A 20,959-nucleotide genomic window follows, 5' to 3' on the forward strand; every position below is an offset into this window, starting at 1 on the left:
CTAAAATGGACACCACAAGTCAGAAAATCAACTTGATCCTCAAACCACACACATCTTCACACGTCGAGAAAAGAGAACTTTCTTCAGTCAACTTCACAGCCAATCCTATACCGGGTGGGGTAGCATGGGACAACACTGACTACGAAATCTATGGTCCGGTTGAAATCCTGAAATATCCACATCAAATTAAGATCTCATTGAGTGACTTTGTAAAACCAAACTCATTTGCTGATGATTGGGACTTCGAAAGCATTAATAATATGATGTCTGACTTAGTAATGTCTGCTAAATTTACCAAACATGATTATTTGCAGGGTTCTACAAATTATGATAGTATGTATTGCTACAACCACTATGGTAACCATTTTTTACATAAATCTGCACAACCTAGAAATGTTTTAAATTATAATCAATGGGAACATTGTGCAACCCCTCCAAAAGGAAGCTCAAGAACCATTTACGACAAATATTCATATTTTTCAGGTTTTAACATAAGTAATGCTGAAACATTTTATTTCAAATTGTCAAACAAGACAGGCACAATGACCATGGTAACAAACACGAAATTGATATATTCAGACTCATTCTTTGAAAAAATGAATACTTTTGGTTTTGATTATTGGGACAAAAATGTTGAATTGAAAAGTGTTTGGGGCACAAAAGAATGGCAAGTACAGGGTATAGAATCTTTGTTTAGAGCCTGCATGATCCCAGAACAAATTATATTTTTAAATGACACTGTTCAACAAACTACCTGTCTTGGCCTAGCCAAAATTAAAGACTTAAATAAACCGTCTATTCCAAAACCAACAATGAACAGCAATAGCTCTACAGATGAGGAGATAGACGTAAACCATATATTAAATCAAAACAGAACACATCCTGATTGGAAACAGTGGTTGATCTGGCCCACAGATACTAATAACTGTCAAGACAGATTCCTGAACAAAACACAGGGGTTCAAAATGACCAGGCCAGACCCTAGATATCCTCAACGACATCACCCAGGGATAATAACCACCTACAGTGTGGGCAAATTATGCCTTCAATGGCTACAAACTTCCACACTACCAGAAATTAAGCAACACCTATCTTTACTTACTGATGGTGCTGACTTGCGTGATTTCATTATGGGACCACGCAAACAGCGTCAAAAGCGTTTCATAGCAGCCTCTGTATATGCAGCATATAACGAGACCTGGAAGGTTACTCAAATTGAAACAGCAGAGAGAATACGGGAAATTGACCGTATTCATTTGGAAAAATCACTTTCTGTAGTGGACAATGGGTTAATGACTCTGTCCTCCAGAATTTTTTCTTTGGACAGCATTGTGTCTTCAGCAATCGACATATTATCGCAGGACTTACTGTTGTTACAACACGGTCAGTCACAATTGCGTTCTATTGTACAGCTTGGCTGGACGTTACAAAATCTGCGTTCAGGCTATGTGCCATGGCGTTTAATCAACACAAAGTCACTATTCCAAATCTTTAACCTTACTGATAGACAAATCAGTATGGCACAAAAGGGTGCTGATTATACAATCCTGAGCATTGAGAAACTTGAGAGATTACCAGTGACAATGTCAGAACGACCTGTCAGTGAATGGATAATACATGGGATAATTAATATTCCAATTTCAACCTTCAGGTTTCAATACTGCCAAAAATATATACAGGCTGGCATGTACGAGAAATTGGGAAATGGGTACATTAAAACAACATGGGACCTGCCCTATTCACATGCATGTGTCAGTAATAAAGGACAGAAAGTGTTTCTTAGTGGCAATAATTGTGCGATGTCACTAAGCGGTACACTTCTGTGTAACGGAATTAGTTTGCATGGAGCCTGTGAAGGGAACTCAAATAACCTTTCATGTCACCAGCAAGGCGCACCTGCAACAGAGATTGAACCATTCTTTCAAAGACTCTATAATGGGAGTTACATTCTAATTGTAGATCGCAGATGTTGTAGTCTTATGCCCGGGACTCCTTATCTCATAACTACGACTGCGAAGGTCAAGTGCTGTGGACACTCATTGTTCCCCAGCTCCTTTCCAGACAGGGAGACAAGGGCATGGCCCAACTTGAAAATTACTTCTATTCGAATAGATACTTTAAGCAGAATGAAAACAGTGCTTCTTCAGACGCCGACCAGGCTCACGTCATCAAAAGAAACGTATGATCTCCAAGTCGCAAGGACGACTGCAGAGATACATTCATTGTTATCAACTAATTCCCCCATACATTTCGCAGAAATCCTGAATGAAATCTTAAATATTTCTGATACCAGTGGGGTCTCACAAGTATTTAAGACAGTATTTTCGATGGCATTAACACCATTCAAAGCCATACTGGGTATTTTTCCAGACTTCGTCCATTCGATTTTTGGCGGACTTCCCCTCATTTTAGGACTGATTGCAGGAATCCTATTCCTAGTCCTTATATTTCGTTATGGCAAACCATGTCACAGACAAAACACCTGCGACAAGGGAAGCAACAATCCTAGCCATTGGATACCGGGACCGGATATCAAGAATCCTGGGACTATCCCGGCTTAGAGACCTGAACATGACTTGGTTTCTATCATTTCGACCAATGTGGCAACGATGTGTTTTACCTGTATTAAGGTGCCTGCTATGCGGAGAAGAATGCGTGTTAGACACCTGTCTGACGCTACAATCGGATGCGCCAATGGATGCAGAAACATTGTTGAGTCCAATCAAGGCTCACGCTTTGTGCTGCCCTCAACAGCTACCAATCCTGATGACGGCATTCGTGGAAGCTTCACCACTACGATTAAGGGGTAGTGAAGTACAAGATGAAAGCAGCATCGATCAGGTACGACCTTCTGTCAGCAATCCAAATCAGAACGTCAATGGAGACAATCATGCGCACGAATGCATGGTTACACCTTTTTCCGAGTTAGTGGAACTCTCCCAGGAAGCTGTTGACAGCGTTTTCGAAAGCCTAAATGATATGATGTTCTCACCAGAGCAGAAATAGAGACTTTTGAGCAAGCTCGCACACGGCGTTCCCTGAATTTGGCCTTCAACTTTAATAATAAAGTCACATGAACAATTTTCCCACCAGTTCACGGACAGCAATTTTTTCAGCAGCCCCAAAATATTTTTGCATATTTTTCGGGACACTATCTTCTGCTTAAAGTAAGAACTATTCTTAAAGAACTAAAATTTCTAATTTTAGATAGCTTATAGACAATAGCTGCCCGCAGGAATGTTCATAATTATTTTACTCTGTGAAGAAATGGTCTCGAACTTTTTTTCTGTATTAAGAGCCATTTCATGTGTAAATTTTCAAATACCAAATAGCAATAATGTATACAAATGCGTGCTTACTTTAGCAATATTCTACAGCTTGAGTGAATACTATACATATGACTGCATTTTTCCGTATATTTGATGATTTCAAAATGCATTTATGTATTTTGGGGTGGTAAGGTATACACATTACTCTATAGTATGTTTTACTATGCATAGATTAGTAAATATGTCCATAGTTACCGTGGAGTGGGTGTGATGTATTCCTATAGGTTCTGAATCGATCCCCCTATTCCTGACCCTATTCTGGTTAACAAACCAACAAGTTAACTAGCAGTCAGCCCATGAGGCAGCAAACCCCCATGATGCAGATACCGTTATCTGACGAAGCCACACTACGGCACAGGAACGTGTTATCTGATTAGGTCATAACGCTTGCGATCTAATTAGACAAGCGATATTTCTCCAGCCCCTGATAAGGCATACGGAGTTCTCAAAACAAATCAAACCTATGTCAACCTGGGAAAAACCCTGCGGCCATTGTTTTGATTTCTTCGAGAACTTCAGCAAAAGAATGTGCTAACGACCAAGTCGTATGACATCCTTATTGACGTATCTATGTCCATCCTTACGTCAATCTCGGCACCTTAAAGGTATAAATATTACCGATATTGCCCTATGCAAACACACGCGGTGGTGACGAGACGGAGCAGCCATACTTGCCGAAGCCCAGAGCAGAGCAGACCCCGCTGGCGCAGCCCCGCCTTCCTGACGCGCTGAGAACGAGACGCGCTGCTTTCTCCTGCCGAGAGATCCAGCACCGGCGCTTCCGGGTAGCCCTCGCAGGCAGCCTGGAATATCGAGACCAGAGAGAGAGATACCATCCCTCATTCATCTTAACTTCCAGGTACAGAACTGAATACCCCCTCACAGAGAATTCTTTAGTCAGTCACTTGGCAAAAACAAACTTAACTTAAACTGTAACTTTCAATTCCCGCCCACGTATTAGGCTTAGGTCAGGTACACGGGGTAGGCGTATTTAGAAACACCAGTTGAGTACGTTTAGTCAAATGTATATGTGTATGTAATATATTTTATTCATTTTAAACCTTCATATGGCTTAGAAACCATATCAATGTTTTTACAGTATTATTTTATACTTCTGCTTCTAATGTATGCACTTTACTTAACTATAAGTATTGCAATAATATCGATCCATTTCTCTTGTATGAGAAAAGAGACTGATCAATAAATAACATCTTTTATTGAACACGCCCGTCTCTTCCTTTTCTCTACAATCTGATGAGACTAAGAATGCACGTACTGACTGAGTAAAATAAATTGCCTTTTGTTCACACGACTCTCGAGATACACTCTTGATTAGGGGAGAGCAAAGTTGTCATGTTCTATGGTTGTCAGAAACTAAATCCCTTCTTGTCTATCCAGGGAGGTTCAACTCCTCCTTGCCTATTCGAGAAAGTTTCTAGTGAACTCTGAGCTAAGCTGGCAAACCCAAAACTTTAAGTCTAATATCGACAGTAGTAGACCTAGTTAACGTCTGGTCTAGGCCTATACTATTGAAGGTATTATTCCAATGCGCAGAGCCTATTGGGATAATAGGAACTACACTACATGGCGCCCAACGTGTTTGGAAAGGGCGATAAAACTAACGTAAGACATTTAGAGTAACTCAGTCGTGCTTTCTCACTCAGACCCCTTTTTTCCCATTATACTCCAAAGACGTCTGGAGTGGGTGAAAGGTTATATCCGCCAGACCTCGCAGGAGGGAACTCCTATGTATGGTTCTTGGTTTAGTCAACGTTGAAGGATACACTGTTCCAAAATATTGTGCATCTAATCTTTGTTTCCATAAGAAACCTGATCTGCAAACAAACAGAATAACCTTCCTGTCGGAAAAATGGTAGACAGTGATGAAGAAAGAGAGGCAGTTAGATTAGCAACTGAAATCGCAGAAGCTGATGCTACTATGCAGGAAGCAGACCAGGATATAATACTCGTCCCGGTCATCAAAAGGAAATCTATAACCATAAAACTTATAGAAAATGGACTGACACCTAGAGGTGGCACAGTCATATTCGTAATTGAGGCACACGAATATCGGCAGACAGAGGTATACTATTCATGGATACATTTTCCAGCAGCAAACCCTATAACAAAGTACTTCCACTATTACAAAATAGAGGAACCTCCTGAAATGTACACTCCTTTCGAGGAGGTGGAAGTACCACTCAAATTTCAAGAGCATCTGCTCTTATTTGATGGCGCCCTAAAACATAATAATCACATCACCAGGCTCGGTCCTTTAGGTAGACCAGGAGCAACGTGGCCGGTCCTAGCCGGATACACACCACATCCAGACATCGAAAGAATGCCTGCACCAGAGCTTTTAACACAGCTAAAACAACTAATAAAAATACATAGACAATTAGTCCAATATGTGATGCGGACTTCAACAATTCAACCAGCAATTAAAATTCCACAGCTGACCCCCCACCAGGGGAACACAAATAAAATTACACCTCAGAATATACAATCCTGCCTAGGTAAAGTACCGGCTAAACGGGAACAAATACCATTCTGGTTGGCACAGAAAATCACCCAAATAGAGGCGGTGTTTCCAGACACCACCCCGTTAGAAAAACACAGGATTCTGACTATCTGTCTTCCAATGGGAATCGCACCACACATTGAGGACTGTGACACTTGGGGTACAGTCTTTGCTTCCATCTACACAAAAACGCACGGTGTTCCATCCATTTCGGTAATACCAGATGTGCTAAAACAAATTCAGGATGAATACGGTCCAGAACCCGCTTTAACTCTTGGTATGAAATTACTAAAAGACTTCAAGCAGGTCTCGGCTATATTATTAGCCAACATAAAGGGAGAAGCAGCGAACGTGGCGATCCGCCAGAGGTTAAAAGAGACAGATATAGCAGACCAACCAGCTGAAATTGCCAGAATCATAGAACAATTCTATGAGGATCTAGGTAGGGATAGTTTAGGTGGAATACCAGTAAAACCACAACTGATTGAAAGTCCTGAAAAAATATTTTTTAATAATAATTCAACATCACAGAAAAAAAGCTGGGATGGAAACAAACAATCCAATCCTAAAGAAAAGAAATTCCAGTCCAGAGGAAGGTCTCCTAGGCGAAGAGAAAAATCTCCGAACCAAAGACACAGGTCACCCCAGAGTGACCCCTCTGGGAAAAGATATAACCTTAGAAATAGGGATAATATAAAGAAGCCTGATAGATATCAAGACATTGATACACGTCCCTCTCAATCTTTTCAGACTTCCTCGCAGAAATCGGAAAGAAAAGGACGATCAGAACAAAGAGAAGAGCACGCCAAGTCCAAAGACAAGGAACCTGCTCATCTAAAAAAGAAACTACAATTTCCAAAAAAGAAGGTAGCCAGTATCAAGGTAGTTAACAATGCCGAGAATACTGAGGACACAACTGAAAAACGGAGAATGGGCTCAGACAATGCTAGACAGCGCAGCAGAAGTGAGCATAGCTCGCAAAGTCCTTATGAATCATCTGGAGACAGTGGACACGAATGAATATCTTCAAGTGGAAACTGCAGACACCAGAGTTAGCAAACCTCACAAAATATATGAAATAACATTACGTATAGAGGGGGATAAGACTAGAAAAATAAGGGGACTATTTTGGGATAATCTCTCCAAGGGCTATGACATCCTTCTAGCTGAAAAAGACTGGCCACCAGAGTTTGTCAGGGAGTGCCCTCATGGCGAAGAAATAATTATGCCTGCCTTCTCAAATCACATCCCAATTCATAAAAAATACACACTTGCTAGAAAGTGGGCAGTAGCTCAAGCTCCTGCTTTATATAAAAATCACGTAGGATGGGATGAGGACTCTCCTCCTCACAAAATCCAGTTAAAATCACAACCTACTGCACAAAGGCAGTACCCAATTAAGCAAGAAGCAAAAAACAGGTAAAAGAAATACTAGATCAGCTAGAATACCAGGGGGTGATTGAAACTTGCACCTCACAAATGAACAACCCTTTGTTTCCGGTCTCCAAACCAGACAATTCATATCGTCTAGTTTTGGATTACCGACACCTTAACTCATGTTGCAAAACTTTTGCAGTGCAAAATTCGCATAGTGCTGCACTAATGAATAACATAGTGCGCAAAAAATACAAAACAACATTAGACATCTCTAATGGATTCTTTTGTCAAAACATAGCACCAGAGAGCAGATATTTGTCTGCGTTCTCCATAAATGGCACTCAAAAACAATTCTGTCGGTTAGCCCAGGGGTACAAGAACAGCCCGGGAGTATTCTCAGCAAGAGTAACAGAATTACTACAAACATATGATGACGAAGCATTATCTTATGTCGATGACATTTATTTAACAGATGATGACTTGGATACTCACTTGAAAAGAGTGAACACCATAATACTTGGGTTCGCAGCAGAGGGTTACAAATTCAACTTTAAAAAATCCAGAATTGCCCATCTGACAGTCCTGTTCTTAGGATATGAATTTTAAGTGAAGGCAAAAGCCTGGCTGACAATTTTCTAGAAAAATGTGCCGTACTCCAAGCACCTAGAACACTAAAAAACCTACAGTCAATTCTAGGCTTCCTTAATTTCGGAAGAACATACATTGCAAATTACGCAGAAAGGGTCAAACCCCTTTATGATCTAATTAAACCAGATTTTAAAAGAACCAATTGGACTCAAATACACACAGAAATTCTGAGATCCTTACAAACAGACATGCTAATTAAAACAAAATTAGAAACACGTGATAACACACGCAATCTTGTGATTCGAGTCATCCCAGGAAGATGCGGATTCACATACCTGACCTCTAATGAGGGAGAAAAGGTACCAATTGCATTCAAATCACACTTGTACACAGAGGCTGAAAAGAAGTTCAGTATTAAAGAAAAAATTGTTCATGCAGTTCAAACCGCAATAGCTGGAGAAAAAGATCAAGCGGACGGTAGACACATCACAGTCAGAACAGCAGAATCAGCCTTTGAGGCATTAACAACACCGTGTAATTTACCAACAACAACATTGAATCCGGAATGGATACAATGGGTGAATTTAATCACAACGGACAAAGTATACTACTACTTTGATCCAGAACTAGAGGAATTAAAAAATCTAGAATATGAAAGAACATTCCCTCTGCCAATCGACATTCTGCCTTTACGACACTACGCCTGTGTAATTTATACAGACGGACATGCTCAACCCCCCGTTTGGGGAGAACAAGCATACAACCCGACATGTGGGATTACAAAAGAAGTGTGGCGCTGAGGTAAACTAAGACCTCTATTAACAAAAACACACTCAGTAGAAACTAATTCAGAACAACAGACTGAAATAATGGCATTGAAAATGGCGCTAGATAATGCAGATCGCGAATTCCCGACACTTATAGTGTCAGATTCATATTACTGCGTCAAATCATATAACAAGGATTTGCAGACATGGATTCAAAACGGTTACAAAGATGACACAGATGCAACAATAAAGCAGAAACTGCTCTGGGAACAAATAGCTCTTTTACAAAAAGAACTACCAAAGACTCACGTGACACACTCACTGAGTCATCAGCGTGATGGCGTTCACGTTGCAGGGAATTCATTGGCTGAAACAGCCACAGCGGCAGCCACTAAATCGGCTCCCGTAGTTCGAAAAAAGCGTACATTAAAATACATTGACGGTGAAACAGTGCTGGCGGTGAAAACGTCATCAAAAGGCGACTGCTCAGCGCTACCGATCAACTATCCACTCAATTATACATACATAATCGATGCAAACTCCGTCCCTTTTGCTCGAATCCCTGGAGTGGGGGATAGAGTGATTCCAAACATGGACAGGAGAAACTTGTTAATCGCAGACGCACACATGGGCGAGGGTCTCAGACACCTCAAACTAAAAGATTCTCTGGAAGAATTACAATCACGGTACTGGTGGCCAGGCATGAGCCTGCATCACACCATGTTTGTGAAAAACTGCCCAAACTGCAACAGAAATCGCAGTGGGGAGAGAAACAGTGTAATACCTCGTCGTTTCACTCCAGAAAAAATCAAGAGTAAAAAGCAAGGCTTGCGATTAACATATACAGGCTAGTTTCCACTTATAATGTAGATCACCAGCACTCGGCTGACGTCTGGACTGTTATACAGAGATTTGCGAGTCTAAATGGCATATACGCTAAGAGCATGCTACGTTTGACCATTGTTTTCACTCTAGCACCCCAGCCTGAGGGGAAACAAGGCCAAATGAGCATAGCACAGCGGGAATCTTCTCACTTCCTTCCTGAGGGATACGGGATGGTGTAAAGAAAAAACCAAGGCATAAAGCAATCTATAACGGAAAGGATATTAGGTTCGGGAGCTGGGTGGGTCAAACATCTAATAAGTGTCCAACGTAGTCTAAATAACCTGCCAAGAAATTCTCTGAAGGGATTCAGTCCGTACGAATTATTATTTGGAACTAGGATGTTGATCTCTGACCTTGATAGTCAGACTTCAGTGGTGAAAGAAAAAAGCTTTGATATCAAAGACCGTTTGGCTATTTTGCAGGACTTAAACAAAACAAGAAAAGACCTGAGCAACATTAAGTTGAAACAGCAGCCAACAACCACTGAAGAACCACCACCTGTCCCAGCAAGACCTGTCTGGATTCCAAAAGTCGGGGATCTAGTGAGAGAAAAGATCGCGGTAAAGCAGGAATTTGGGCCTTCTTACAGAAAAGCAGTACCTGTCTTGTCTGTCAACGGGACAAGATCAGTTGTACTACCGCCGCTTGCTGGTAAAAAGGAGAACCGAGTTGTATCCATCGACCTGGTAAAACCACAATCATGTGGCCGATAACAAATAGTAGGCCAAGTGGACTCCCAATAAGTAGCAGAACACCAAGGTTTGCTACCAGTACAGAGGTCCTAACTAAGAGGCTCATTACATTCGAAACGCCTACAGAAGAACAACAAGGACTATGCAACAATGCAATGGAACTTAGACCTCTGAAAACCCAAATAAAAACATTTAGCAGAGACACACCAATCTACAATGAAGTACCAAGTGCAAATGCAAGAAACAGTAATCCTGAACCAATTTGAACAATTGACAGAACTGCATCCGGCTACTTCATAAACTTCGATGATTCCTCTGAAGGCTTCAGTGAATCAAAGACACAGCCATCATCAAAAACCTTTAAAGATAAAGCTAAAGAACTTTTGAAACAACTGAAAGAAACATATCTGATTTCTCCATGGCTTGAATTTTGGGTGGGTTTTGGTGCATTTATCCTCATACTTTGGCTCATCATGGTACTAACTTTGGGACGCTTCATTGAGGGAAAATATGCTAAAATGGACACAGCAAGTCAGAAAATCAACTTGATCCTCAAACCACACACATCTTCACACGTCGAGAAAAGAGAACTTTCTTCAGTCAACTTCACAGCCAATCCTATACCGGGTGGGGTAGCATGGGACAACACTGACTACGAAATCTATGGTCCGGTTGAAATCCTGAAATATCCACATCAAATTAAGATCTCATTGAGTGACTTTGTAAAACCAAACTCATTTGCTGATGATTGGGACTTCGAAAGCATTAATAATATGATGTCTGACTTAGTAATGTCTGCTAAATTTACCAAACATGATTATTTGCAGGGTTCTACAAATTATGATAGTATGTATTGCTACAACCACTATGGTAACCATTTTTTACATAAATCTGCACAACCTAGAAATGTTTTAAATTATAATCAATGGGAACATTGTGCAACCCCTCCAAAAGGAAGCTCAAGAACCATTTACGACAAATATTCATATTTTTCAGGTTTTAACATAAGTAATGCTGAAACATTTTATTTCAAATTGTCAAACAAGACAGGCACAATGACCATGATAACAAACACGAAATTGATATATTCAGACTCGTTCTTTGAAAAAATGAATACTTTTGGTTTTGATTATTGGGACAAAAATGTTGAATTGAAAAGTGTTTGGGGCACAAAAGAATGGCAAGTACAGGGTATAGAATCTTTGTTTAGAGCCTGCATGATCCCAGAACAAATTATATTTTTAAATGACACTGTTCAACAAACTACCTGTCTTGGCCTAGCCAAAATTAAAGACTTAAATAAACCGTCTATTCCAAAACCAACAATGAACAGCAATAGCTCTACAGATGAGGAGATAGACGTAAACCATATATTAAATCAAAACAGAACACATCCTGATTGGAAACAGTGGTTGATCTGGCCCACAGATACTAATAACTGTCAAGACAGATTCCTGAACAAAACACAGGGGTTCAAAATGACCAGGCCAGACCCTAGATATCCTCAACGACATCACCCAGGGATAATAACCACCTACAGTGTGGGCAAATTATGCCTTCAATGGCTACAAACTTCCACACTACCAGAAATTAAGCAACACCTATCTTTACTTACTGATGACTTGCGTGATTTCAATATGGGACCACGCAAACAGCGTCAAAAGCGTTTCATAGCAGCCTCTGTATATGCAGCATATAACGAGACCTGGAAGGTTACTCAAATTGAAACAGCAGAGAGAATACGGGAAATTGACCGTATTCATTTGGAAAAATCACTTTCTGTAGTGGACAATGGGTTAATGACTCTGTCCTCCAGAATTTTTTCTTTGGACAGCATTGTGTCTTCAGCAATCGACATATTATCGCAGGACTTACTGTTGTTACAACACGGTCAGTCACAATTGCGTTCTATTGTACAGCTTGGCTGGACGTTACAAAATCTGCGTTCAGGCTATGTGCCATGGCGTTTAATCAACACAAAGTCACTATTCCAAATCTTTAACCTTACTGATAGACAAATCAGTATGGCACAAAAGGGTGCTGATTATACAATCCTGAGCATTGAGAAACTTGAGAGATTACCAGTGACAATGTCAGAACGACCTGTCAGTGAATGGATAATACATGGGATAATTAATAGCCCAATTTCAACCTTCAGGTTTCAATACTGCCAAAAATATATACAGGCTGGCATGTACGAGAAATTGGGAAATGGGTACATTAAAACAACATGGGACCTGCCCTATTCACATGCATGTGTCAGTAATAAAGGACAGAAAGTGTTTCTTAGTGGCAATAATTGTGCGATGTCACTAAGCGGTACACTTCTGTGTAACGGAATTAGTTTGCATGGAGCCTGTGAAGGGAACTCAAATAACCTTTCATGTCACCAGCAAGGCGCACCTGCAACAGAGATTGAACCATTCTTTCAAAGACTCTATAATGGGAGTTACATTCTAATTGTAGATCGCAGATGTTGTAGTCTTATGCCCGGGACTCCTTATCTCATAACTACGACTGCGAAGGTCAAGTGCTGTGGACACTCATTGTTCCCCAGCTCCTTTCCAGACAGGGAGACAAGGGCATGGCCCAACTTGAAAATTACTTCTATTCGAATAGATACTTTAAGCAGAATGAAAACAGTGCTTCTTCAGACGCCGACCAGGCTCACGTCATCAAAAGAAACATATGATCTCCAAGTCGCAAGGACGACTGCAGAGATACATTCATTGTTATCAACTAATTCCCCCATACATTTCGCAGATATCCTGAATGAAATCTTAAATATTTCTGATACCAGTGGGGTCTCACAAGTATTTAAGACAGTATTTTCGATGGCATTAACACCATTCAAAGCCATACTGGGTATTTTTCCAGACTTCGTCCATTCGATTTTTGGCGGACTTCCCCTCATTTTAGGACTGATTGCAGGAATCCTATTCCTAGTCCTTATATTTGGTTATGGCAAACCATGTCACAGACAAAACACCTGCGACAAGGGAAGCAACAATCCTAGCCATTGGATACCGGGACCGGATATCAAGAATCCTGGGACTATCCCGGCTTAGAGACCTGAACATGACTTGGTTTCTATCATTTCGACCAATGTGGCAACGATGTGTTTTACCTGTATTAAGGTGCCTGCTATGCGGAGAAGAATGCGTGTTAGACACCTGTCTGACGCTACAATCGGATGCGCCAATGGATGCAGAAACATTGTTGAGTCCAATCAAGGCTCACGCTTTGTGCTGCCCTCAACAGCTACCAATCCTGATGACGGCATTCGTGGAAGCTTCACCACTACGATTAAGGGGTAGTGAAGTACAAGATGAAAGCAGCATCGATCAGGTACGACCTTCTGTCAGCAATCCAAATCAGAACGTCAATGGAGACAATCATGCGCACGAATGCATGGTTACACCTTTTTCCGAGTTAGTGGAACTCTCCCAGGAAGCTGTTGACAGCGTTTTCGAAAGCCTAAATGATATGATGTTCTCACCAGAGCAGAAATAGAGACTTTTGAGCAAGCTCGCACACGGCGTTCCCTGAATTTGGCCTTCAACTTTAATAATAAAGTCACATGAACAATTTTCCCACCAGTTCACGGACAGCAATTTTTTCAGCAGCCCCAAAATATTTTTGCATATTTTTCGGGACACTATCTTCTGCTTAAAGTAAGAACTATTCTTAAAGAACTAAAATTTCTAATTTTAGATAGCTTATAGACAATAGCTGCCCGCAGGAATGTTCATAATTATTTTACTCTGTGAAGAAATGGTCTCGAACTTTTTTTCTGTATTAAGAGCCATTTCATGTGTAAATTTTCAAATACCAAATAGCAATAATGTATACAAATGCGTGCTTACTTTAGCAATATTCTACAGCTTGAGTGAATACTATACATATGACTGCATTTTTCCGTATATTTGATGATTTCAAAATGCATTTATGTATTTTGGGGTGGTAAGGTATACACATTACTCTATAGTATGTTTTACTATGCATAGATTAGTAAATATGTCCATAGTTAGCGTGGAGTGGGTGTGATGTATTCCTATAGGTTCTGAATCGATCCCCCTATTCCTGACCCTATTCTGGTTAACAAACCAACAAGTTAACTAGCAGTCAGCCCATGAGGCAGCAAACCCCCATGATGCAGATACCGTTATCTGACGAAGCCACACTACGGCACAGGAACGTGTTATCTGATTAGGTCATAACGCTTGCGATCTAATTAGACAAGCGATATTTCTCCAGCCCCTGATAAGGCATACGGAGTTCTCAAAACAAATCAAACCTATGTCAACCTGGGAAAAACCCTGCGGCCATTGTTTTGATTTCTTCGAGAACTTCAGCAAAAGAATGTGCTAACGACCAAGTCGTATGACATCCTTATTGACGTATCTATGTCCATCCTTACGTCAATCTCGGCACCTTAAAGGTATAAATATTACCGATATTGCCCTATGCAAACACACGCGGTGGTGACGAGACGGAGCAGCCATACTTGCCGAAGCCCAGAGCAGAGCAGACCCCGCTGGCGCAGCCCCGCCTTCCTGACGCGCTGAGAACGAGACGCGCTGCTTTCTCCTGCCGAGAGATCCAGCACCGGCGCTTCCGGGTAGCCCTCGCAGGCAGCCTGGAATATCGAGACCAGAGAGAGAGATACCATCCCTCATTCATCCTAACTTCCAGGTACAGAACTGAATACCCCCTCACAGAGAATTCTTTAGTCAGTCACTTGGCAAAAACAAACTTAAACTGTAACTTTCTATTCCCGCCCACGTATTAGGCTTAGGTCAGGTACACGGGGTAGGCGTATTTAGAAACACCAGTTGAGTACGTTTAGTCAAATGTATATGTGTATGTAATATATTTTATTAATTTTAAACCTTCATATGGCTTAGAAACCATATCAATGTTTTTACAGTATTATTTTATACGTCTGCTTCTAATGTATGCACTTTACTTAACTATAAGTATTGCAATAATATCGATCCATTTCTCTTGTATGAGAAAAGAGACTGATCAATAAATAACATCTTTTATTGAACACGCCCGTCTCTTCCTTTTCTCTACAATCTGATGAGACTAAGAATGCACGTACTGACTGAGTAAAATAAATTGCCTTTTGTTCACACGACTCTCGAGATACACTCTTGATTAGGGGAGAGCAAAGTTGTCATGTTCTATGGTTGTCAGAAACTAAATCCCTTCTTGTCTATCCAGGGAGGTTCAACTCCTCCTTGCCTATTCGAGAAAGTTTCTAGTGAACTCTGAGCTAAGCTGGCAAACCCAAAACTTTAAGTCTAATATCGACAGTAGTAGACCTAGTTAACGTCTGGTCTAGGCCTATACTATTGAAGGTATTATTCCAATGCGCAGAGCCTATTGGGATAATAGGAACTACACTACAGAACAAGCACTAATAGGGGGAGCAGCAGCTTTAGGATTCAGAAAGTTTGAGACAATCTAAAATATTTTAATTAACTTATTATCAACCTCTGACACTTTCTTGGTGTAATAACTGCTCTGTGCTACCCAAATGGCCACATACTTTTTCTGCAGTGCCTCCTTATAATTCATTTTATCCAACGATGAATAATTTCTCCGCCAGATCCTTTCGAGTTTAAAAAAAATGTTTTTTCTCCTTGGGGACTGTGGAAGAAAAGCATGGCACAGACAGAACTCGTCTTTGTTTGGTGCAAATTTTCAATGAGGCAAGCCGATCAGCTGCAGCCTACCACCATTTAATTAACTACTAATGCATCTTTTTCTGCATCTCCCATAAAACTAGACAAAATGGCACATAGAATATCAGTTAGCTCTGAAGTATTCCAAGCTTTAAAAGTGGCAGGGGTTACTTTAAGTTCCTGAGCATAGTTCAGCCTTATGAGCCAGGACAATGGGATCAAACAGTGATCTGACCATCTTATCCCAAAAAGAACCCGACTACTAATTAAGCATTGAAAAAATTCTGATCTATTGTTTGCCCTGCTTATTATACCGGTACTGTTGAGCCCAGGCACAAGTAAAAAGAGGCTAGAATCACAACCAGTGATCCAGTTAAGGGTACATCAGAATCATCCACATGCAAGTTAAAATCTCCAAATAGCATACAATTGGTGTACTGCAGTATCGTATGTGCCAGGGCCTCGTCCAGAGATTTAATAAACTCACCAGCATATCCTGTAGGTCAATATATTAAGGATCTGGTAAAGGACGACTGCTGTGAAGAAGAGATGCAGAAGCCAAGCACTTCTGCTCTTTTAAGATTCACCAGTGAGAAAGCTGAACATTTAAGATTACATTTGTAGGAGATTACTAGCCTCTGTCATATTTTGCCAGCCTTGTCTTGATGTTTGCAAGCAAATTTGTCTGGAAACCCCAACTGAATATTTGGGGCCGAATCTTCCCCCATCCAGGTTTCGGTCATAACAGGACATCCAACTGATTATCCTCCAAAAGGTTGCAAATATGTAAAGCATGCTTATGGAGGAACCAAACGGATGTATGACGTTACAACGCAGGCTATTACAACGCCTGCCTTTACAACGCGGTTTTTACATCGCATACCATTACAACGCATAGTGCTTCTGGGTGCTGGATAGTGAATAGTTTAATTTACTATTCCAACTCCAGTCCCCGTGGACACTAGGGAAGGTTATTGGATAGTAAATTAACCAATTCCCTATCCTATAGCGCCCCCCAGAGCAATGCGTTGTAATAGTTTGCGTTGTAATGGTTGCGTTGTAATGGTAGTGCGTTGTAAAAGTTTCGTTGTAAGTGATGTTTCCCGAACCAAACGTTGATTAGGGCAGAGTTATTAAAGCTAGCCTTACCAGGGACCGTAAGGCTACAGTCAGCTTCTCCCCACCTATCAATAAGCATACATTCAAATGGGAGAACTACCCGGCATGCACAGCAGGATACCAGTCCCATGCAATTTAATAGTACTGCAGAGTACTAACACTGCTGTATGGTTCTTAATTTATAAAATCTCTGGAGTCAAACAATGAGGTCATGTCTCCACCCTTCTGCTAACAAAAAGCATGGCTGCCGCGGTCGGGAAGTGGGCGGTTGCAGACGGACATGCCTTTGGCACGCCTGCTGTGCACATCCGCACCACGGTCCTGATATTAAAGAGGACTGGCTTGGCTAAAAGCCCCTAGAAGTAGACTATACATATAATTTTGGTAAAATAAAAAAAAGTTTTGACTAACTAGACCTACCAAGCCCAGCTAAAAGCTCCATCCCGCTAGAGGCACATACTTATATCAACAATGATAAAATGAAGAACTATAAAATAGAAGGCTAATATGACCATAATGCAGTGCAGCAATGCAAGGCAAATGGGTTAATAAAGCCAAACCATCCCAGGGTCACACACCTTTGAGAAATTGGAGCTTGTTGTGTATCTGCAGTCGCACAACCCTGTTCTGTCCTTGCAATTTGCCTAAATGTTCAAAATCTGCAATGACCCTTCACCACTGCCAGTGTTTATCATGGCCCCTGTGTGCAACTGTACGACAAACTTTGATAAACTGATTGTCACTTTTGATTGTATGTATGTGATCAATCCCCCTTCTAACGTTGCTAACCATGATCAAGCAGATAGAAAGCGAAGTTGGACTTGTGTAGAACGTGGGCATGGACAGCAAGGAACTATTCCAAGTTTACACAACACTATATATTCGAAGTACTAACACATCACCATGGCAGTGAATATGATATCACATTACCACGGTCACTGTACTCTGACACGATCATGCCCACATGCAGTATCCTGAAATGGACTATGTTAGAACTGGGGGTCTCTAGTTGGCAAAGGTAAGTACCTTAGACCAAGTAGGGACCCTTGCTTCTAGTCAGGGTGTAGGAATGACCCTCTGAGATAACCCCTGCTCACCCTCTAGGTAGCATGGCGCGAGCAGTCTAGGCTAAACAGAGGCAATGTGGATAACATTTGCACTTAACACAACAATAATCCCCAATCCACCACAAACTGAGACCACACAGGTAAGTATATTTTATAAAAATATATAGCTTTATCTAGTTTCAGCAAGTAAATCAAGCATTTGCACGATAATCACTCTGTTTAAGAATATGTTGCATTTTATCTTAAGGGTTGCACTTAATCTGAATGGTTGCCCTTAATCTCTATGATGGTACTGGCCATTAGGCAGTTCTTAAAAGCAAAACAGTCTCAAGTCTCTCGAATCAGTAGTCAAAAATAATGCCACTGATTTCTACTCACTTGGCTCTAAAAACGAGCAGTCAAAGCAGTGCCAATCCTAAGTTATCCCCAAATCAGCCTTCTGAAGCAACGAACCCCAGGTGCGGCAAGCACGCCTCACCGGATAGTCCTGGGACTCCTTTGTTGCCGATCTCGCTCAGCCTCGCATCCCCAATGGATTCAGGCGCACTGCACCTAGCGGAGCACACTCGCTCCTTGCCCCGGCCGGTCCCCGCAGCCCTCTGCCCGCTCTCGGTTCCTCTGGGAGCGGGGGGGGGGGGGCGCAAGCTCGGCGTTCCGAGCAGGGACAGACAGGCCAGGGGCAGGGGTACTCACGGCGCTCCCCCGGCGAGGCCCTCAGTCTTCCCCGGTCCCGGCGGTGATCACTCGGCAGCTGCAGCGGTCCCGATGACGGGGACCAATCCTGTCGCGGCGTTTGGTCGAGCCTCCAGCAGCACCTGGGAGTCAGCCAATGGCAGTGCGGCTCCCGGGAGAGGCCTTCAATGATGCTCGGCTCCTCCACCAATCACAGCTCGGCAACGACGATGACGCTGCGCCGCACGGGCCAATCCCGTCACGGCGTTAGTGAGGGGGCTCGGTCCCCTCGACCAATGGGAGCGCGGCGGCTTCGATCTCCGGCCCCGCAGCTCCTGGACACCGAAGCAAGTTGTAGGGGGTGTTGCTGGCCCCGGGCCGCGATGGTGATTTGGCGGCAAAGGGTTTTCGAGGGCGCTGGTCACGAAGAGACCCCCCTCTCGACCTACCCACCACTTTGGAGCGGATTTCACGAGGGGAGGCGCCACAAGCCTCCGACCCTCGCTGGTAATGTGCCGATGAGCACACCGATCCTTTCCTCACGCTCCGCAGTCGAGTACCACACGTCCCAGGGCACAACAGCACGATTTGGCAGCTGTTTTCTGGCAAAGCTTTAGGAACCTTTAACCCTGGGTTCCCAACAGGAGGCCAGCTCGTCTCAGGCCCTTGGAGATTCAGTTGTAGACAAAGTCTTAGCAGTTTCAAGCAGGCAGGGTCACAGCACACAGCAAAGCCCCTTTCTCCTCCTCAGCTTCCAGTTAGACAGCAGACCAGGTCAGCCCTTAGAGCACACAGCAAGGCAATCTTCCTTTGGGTTTCTAGCCGTCCTCCTTCCAGCCGAGGTTCCTTCTTGCTTGTAGAATTTCAGAATCTAAACTTCTGTAGTCAGGGGTCCTTTCCTTATACCCCTCAATGTCTTTGAAGTCCTTTGAAGTCTTTGTGCATGGAGGCCCCAGGTCCAGTCTAAACCAGTTCTGGGGGTTGCGAGCACTGAGGTGTTTCTGGTTTTCTTCTTCCTGTCAGCTTCAGGGTTAGAGGTGTCAGTGGGCCGGCAGGAGCATGGTGGTCAGGCAGGCACAGCCCAGCACTTATCAGGCGTTTCCTCCTCCCACCTCCCGGGCAGCAGATGTGCCCTTTCATCCCCGGGCTGGCTCCGACCCTCTCCTCCGGGGGCTCTGCAGCCCCCCTGTCACACCCAGGCATTCCACAAACCCAGGCACACAGAAAGGTTTGGACAAGAGAACAGCCACTTTCTAAAAGTGCTATTCTCCATTACAGGATTTAAAAACACCCTTCACTATAAGATGTGTCATTAAATTCTGAGTTCAGGGATATCTTTCACTTATGTCCCATCTTGTTCCTATGGGAAGATAGGCTGGTATCACATGGGCCCAGCCTCCTCCATGTTACTCTATGGAGCAAGATAGCCTTACAGCAGTGAGCACATAAAATGGCTGCCGCCCACTACCAGAGCATGTGACCTGCACTCGTACATGCTCTACCTTATCCATACACTGCACCCTGCCCAGGGGGGTACCTAGAGCCTTCCATAGGGGTGACTGATGTGCACAGACAGGGAAGGGTTAGGCCTAGCCAGTGGGGACACTGGCCAGGCTGACATGGCAGTCACTGACTGCACACAGGCTCTGCGCTGGCAGGCCTGAGTCACCATTTTAAAGCTACTCAGGTGGGTGGCGCAATCTGCGCTGCGGCCCACTAGGAGCATTTGTCATCACCAGCCCTGGCACACACAGTGCACTTTACTAGGGACTTCGTGGTGATACAAATATGCCAATCAATATCACAATTTACAGAGGGAGCACTTACACTCTGACACTGATCAGCAGTGGCAGAGTGTCCAAAGCATCTTAATCAGCAAAAACGAAATCCAGCACAGCATCAAAACACATGGGTCAGAGGCAAAAAGATGGGGGAAGAACCACGCCAAAAGGTGTCAGGTCTAACAGACTACATATTAAGTTAGCGGTGACTGAGGACAGAGAGGGTTTATAACAAGAGAAAACCGTGTAAGCATGAGATTGCTGTACATCGACTTGTCAAAGAGTGGCCAGTGAGTCCACTATGCACCCACTTTATTCTCCATATACCAGAAATTAGACTCCTTATTTCCTTAAGTTATCTATCTAACCATTACTTGAAGCAGTCCCTCAACTGACCTTACTAGGATTTGGACTAGAAGCCCTTCATTTTGTTCTTTGAACCCAGATTCTCTCAATCCTATAGTTTCG

The 20,959-nt window shown here is 42.7% G+C and overlaps 1 protein-coding gene across 3 annotated transcripts in view; it reads right to left on the bottom strand.

Annotated features, from left to right (window-relative positions):
* The window catches only part of TOM1 (target of myb1 membrane trafficking protein), a 399,690-nt gene that overhangs the window by 317,652 nt on the left and 61,079 nt on the right, over positions 1–20,959 (bottom strand). The gene's annotated exons all lie outside the window — the stretch shown is intronic.

This window comes from Lissotriton helveticus, chromosome 1_1, assembly GCF_964261635.1.
Source record: "Lissotriton helveticus chromosome 1_1, aLisHel1.1, whole genome shotgun sequence".
Classification (NCBI taxonomy): domain Eukaryota; kingdom Metazoa; phylum Chordata; class Amphibia; order Caudata; family Salamandridae; genus Lissotriton; species Lissotriton helveticus.